The sequence below is a fragment of the Micropterus dolomieu genome, linkage group LG13, assembly GCF_021292245.1.
Source record: "Micropterus dolomieu isolate WLL.071019.BEF.003 ecotype Adirondacks linkage group LG13, ASM2129224v1, whole genome shotgun sequence".
Classification (NCBI taxonomy): Eukaryota; Metazoa; Chordata; class Actinopteri; order Centrarchiformes; family Centrarchidae; genus Micropterus; species Micropterus dolomieu.
In genome coordinates this window covers 16,816,540-16,821,317 of record NC_060162.1, presented here as the reverse complement: position 1 = coordinate 16,821,317, position 4,778 = coordinate 16,816,540, and the positions used below count along the sequence as shown (strand labels likewise).

Here is a 4,778-nt window from a genome sequence, read left to right as displayed (position 1 = left end):
TCTACATTTGTTAGATTGAGCTTTATTTATTCTGAAAATCTCATTGAGATTAAAATCTACTTTTAAGGGGCAAATGGTATGTCACTCAGACATTGCACTATGACTAAAAATATAGGCTAAGCTTGCCATGACTTTAGCCAGCAAGCATGAGTTTCAAACAGTTCTGACACTGATCTGACTGTGTTCATAAGGCAAGGGCTAAAGTACACTTTTAGTAATTTACCTGATCACTATATCATAAATGCATAGAGCTTTTATTATATATATAAGAGTATAAGATACTCCATTTGGTTTTCAGAAATGTGTAGGCTAAAGCCTCAAATTTCCATACTATAGGCCTATTATAACTGGGTTTAATATAGTTACCTCTAGGCTATTTGATAAGCCTACACCGAGAGAAGGCAAAAGCGGAAGCGATCCCTATATTGCATGGAAATATCCTGCACCAATCTGTTATCTTCTGTCTTTCTCTCCCCCTGCAGTTCACCGTACAGGTGTGATCGAGCAGCGGCTGGAGACGCTCAACCAATTAGGAGCACTGAGCGTGACCACGTGAACAAATCCCGTCGTCTAAATTCCCGTTCAACCGAGAGCAGCCCGTAGTGAGCGGCAGCGCTGAAAGCCACATTGAGTGGGAAGTAATAACAGCAGACAGAACTGGATCCGTGTGCAGGTAAATTGCTTTATTTCCCGGCTATACACTTTTTCCGCCTTCACCCCCTCTCAGCAGCTCTGTCGGGATAGTGTGCGGTTCAGATGCGGGGCTCTGGGACAAGATGTTTTGGATTACATTTGTCGTCGCTTGCGGGTGATTCTCTGCTGTCCTCCGATCCGCGGACAGGACAAGCAGCATCATCGGCTGGTTGCTCTGCACCGTCTGCGCATTGACACTCATCCACCCCGCTTCTCCCTCCCACCTTCTCTCTCTCCCTCATGTCTATCCCAGGCACACGAGGCTATTGATAGTTGACAGAAGCCTTGTAATCCCTGACTTATCTGGCTGACCGGCCGCAGCCATTTGCGAAATGTTGATTGAACTTTATTTTGCTCCGAGATTTGTTTTAATTGGTAACGCCCGCATAGATTGACGCCGTGCAAATGGGGAGGGTGAGAGACTCCATTTGGTGCTGCATGCAACCAGGCAAGCAGAGGCAAGCTTTTATTGCTGAATTATTTATAAGACTGTCTGGGAGAGAATAGCTACCGCTTCACTTGAGGATGGAGAGGGAGTCATGGTCAAGATGTGCTACTGACTCTTTCTAATCGTGATTTCGCCCCAGTTTTACTTGATATAGCCTACTGCTGTGTTTGTTTTTTATTTTTTACTTTTTCCAATTTAAGCTATCAAAAGGTTTTGTGTTTCTTTTTTATTGTTCCTGCAAAGAAGTCAAAGTGCTCGTGCTTTTATTCCGATTAGTCGAAAATCAATTAGGCTAGTTGACTACCAGAAATTAATTTTTGGTAACCCATTTTTTTCCCATTTTTCAAGCATTTAAGTCATGTATCAAGTCAAATTACCTGATATCCTCTGATTTGAACTGTAACTGTCTAGAATATATGCTTGATATGAGGACAAAAAAGCAATTTCACACTCTCCTTGGACTCTGGGAACCTCTTACAGACAATTTTCACTATTTTCTGACACATTAGGCCTATAGCCTCAATTTAACGACTGATCGATTAATCTGAAAAAAATATCGACAGGTTAATTGATGATGAAAATAATCAATAGGTGCATAGTTTATTACATTAGTAAATAGGCCTACCTTAGCTGCTGCTCTTGAGATATATATTTTTAATTTCCCTACAGCCCACAGTGTTAATGTAGTCAGATCTGGTTGTTTATTCACCTTTCTGTTAGTCTTAAATGCCTGAAAAAATGATTTTAAAAAATAAACTAGCGCTACAGCCCTACTCCACCGGAATGAATCGGCCCCGTCCGCGCCTGCGCACTCCCACCAGCATTCATCTGTAGGGATTTCTCTTGTCTCGTGCGAGAGAAGAGAAACCAGCAGGCGGCTCCGGGCTCGCGCTCACTTTCCCGGTTGTTAAAGACACTGCGACTTGTCCTCGCTGCGGCAGGACGGTGACAGCTTACATCGGCTCTCTCATTTCTCGGACTGAGCTCGGATATTTGCCTCTTTGGAGTTCTATGTTTCGGTGGCAGTGACAGACTCAGCGTGTTACTAACACCGTAAGTTTGTTGATATTTTCTTTCCAGCTATGTTTTTCCTCACCCGTACCTGTTTATGAAAGGTTGTAACGTTATGCATGTGCAGCGCTGTCATTTCGAGAGAGATAAAACAGGAGTTTGGGCAAATATTTTGGTTCATAGTGGTTTGGAATTACTTTACCTTTTTATCTTTGTAATTGCTTTCTTCGTCTGTTTACCCAGTCCTTGCTTTCGTTTTTTTCCGTTTCGAGAGCAAAAGGAGGAACTTTACACGCTCATCTTTTACAGCAGGTGTCTGATACTTCCGCACTGTGCTGCGAGATAACGATCGCACCTAAACACATTTAGGCCTTTTTTTAATTGTGTAAATGTGTTTTCCGCCGCTTGTTCAGTTATTAGAGGTCCTGCTTCTTGAGTTGTGACAGCTGTTTATGTTGTATTAGCAATCTAGTTTCGTCAATGTTTTCTCTTCCCCTTTTCACCTTATCGAATCACTGTTTTAGGGAACCAAAACTTAGTTATTGAAGCGCAGCCCTTCATCATCGAGGTAATTTACTTACACTATACACGTTCAGTGTATGTGTGTGTGTGTGAGTGTGAGTGTGAGTGTTTGTTTCTGTTTGGCTTGCATGCGCGAGTGGTATCAAGTGAATGACAGTGAGAGAAGGAAATGCTGAACTGCCCACTCTTCTTGCTGAACCAGCTTGTTGGCATACCTAAACCTGCAGAAGAAGTCATAAGGGAGCACCCTATTCTTATGACAACTAAAATCACAACAGGCATATCTGCTTGCCAGTGTACAAAGGTCTGAACTACTTGCCTGCACAGTATCATGCAAAACTTTCCAAACAGTTCCTCTTGGTGGTGAAGCAGCAGTAAGTGTAGATTTGCCAGCATTTCTCTTGTGATTTTTAAGTGTGGGCAGTTTCCGTATTGATCCACTGACTAGTTGAGCTATAGGTCTATTTGGTGTCTCCATGATCTACTGGTTCTCATTGGTCAGTGCTGGTTTTGGGGGTTTTATCAGTTACTTTTGCCGGGTGGTCCCCATGCTTGACTAATGGCCTGTTGCCTTTGGGTTATTTTTGTTTGTCCCACCCTGCTCCACCCTGTTTTTATGTGCTACAGGTGGCCCTGCAAACACACTCAGCCACACCTGCCTTGGTTATATAGAAATGTGGGGTGTCTTTGTTTTAATGCCCAGCCATTGCTTCACTCGCCTAGATAGAGTTTATTTATGGAGTGGAAACAGGCTTCTTTAGTTGCTGCTTGTTACAGCCATATAATGCTCCTCTTGTGCTGCGTACAGTAGACTTTGTGAATACGTAGGGGAATGGGAGAGATGGAGTTAATATACCCTTGCTTTTGGTAGATTGTCAGTGATTTTGAATTGTTGCTTATTGACGTGTGTGTGTGTGTGTGTGCGCATTTATGTCTCTTTTCTGCGATGGAGTGTAATGGACAAATATCCAGCAGCATCCCTACAAAGTGAGCAGAGTACCAGGTATACGGCTGGTTTAGAAAGTGTGTGTGTGTGTGTGTGTGTGTGTGTGTGTGTGTGTGTACCTATGCAGTTGAGCGTGTATGCTTCAGGCCCCCATAAGCACTTTCACAGCACTTTCTTTCTCGTAAGCATTGACTTGCCAGTGAACTCTATAAGTATCGACGAGATAAGAGTATGAGAGGGAGGGGAGCTGGTATTATACGAACTATCTGTTTTGACGAGTCTGTCTCTTTTGGTACTGAAAGAGACAGACAAGCATTCAAGCATTGTTTTAATTATTTGATTTCTCCTCATTTCTTTGGGCAAATCTTTTTCTATTAACCTTCATTCTTTGTTTTGTTTTTTGCATTTCTTGGTTTTGTTTTTTGGATTTCTTTTATCATTTCCCTTGGCATCTTTAGCCATTTGTTTTAATTTCTTTGTTCTCTTACACTTACAAATAAGGCAGACATAGATTTCAGTCTTTGACTTAGTATATTTGACATTAGTTAGTATATTTGAATTAGGAGAAAGCAGACATTGAATTACACACATCTAAAAATAAAAACGATGACATGATAAATTCAAGACTTATTGCCTTTGACCTTAAATGTTAAATCAAACATTCCCAAGTCAAATCCATATAAAAAACATATTCAATCAGAATTGTAGAATGTTTATTTATGTAAAATAGAGCTTTTTACCGTTCTAGATTTATCTTTTGGTGTTTGATTTTCCCCTGCGATGGACTGGTGACCTGTCCAGGGTGTACCCGCCTTGCGCCCGATGTCAGCTGGGATTGGCTCCAGCCCCCCGCGACCCTGTACGCAGGATGAGCGGTTGATGATGGATGGATGGATGGATGGATGGATGGATGTTTGATTTTCCTCGTATCAAACAGGTGACTGAAGTACTACTGATGGATTTAGATTGCTTCAGTGGATTTGGAAGTAGATTTCATTTACACTAATGGAACTTACTTGGGCCCAGAAACCCAGATTAAGGACACATAGAGAACTAGCAGCTCATCAGTACGCTGAGCATACATGGCAAAGACACACACACACACACACACACACACACACACACACACACACACACACACACACACACACACACACA

The 4,778-nt window shown here is 42.1% G+C and overlaps 1 protein-coding gene across 7 annotated transcripts in view; it reads left to right on the top strand.

The window, feature by feature from the left end:
* Positions 1 to 590: 590 nt before the first annotated feature.
* The window catches only part of LOC123981892 (spermatid perinuclear RNA binding protein), a 105,390-nt gene continuing 101,202 nt past the window's right edge, over positions 591 to 4,778 (top strand). For 5 of the 7 annotated variants that reach the window (XM_046067125.1, XM_046067121.1, XM_046067123.1 and 2 more), the window contains exon 1: positions 2,025 to 2,194. The gene's annotated coding sequence lies outside the window, so the exon portion shown is untranslated. Of the gene's footprint in view, positions 674 to 2,024; positions 2,195 to 4,368; positions 4,558 to 4,778 lie in introns of those variants that run through there. The other 2 variants (XM_046067122.1, XM_046067124.1) reach the window with 2 other exon arrangements.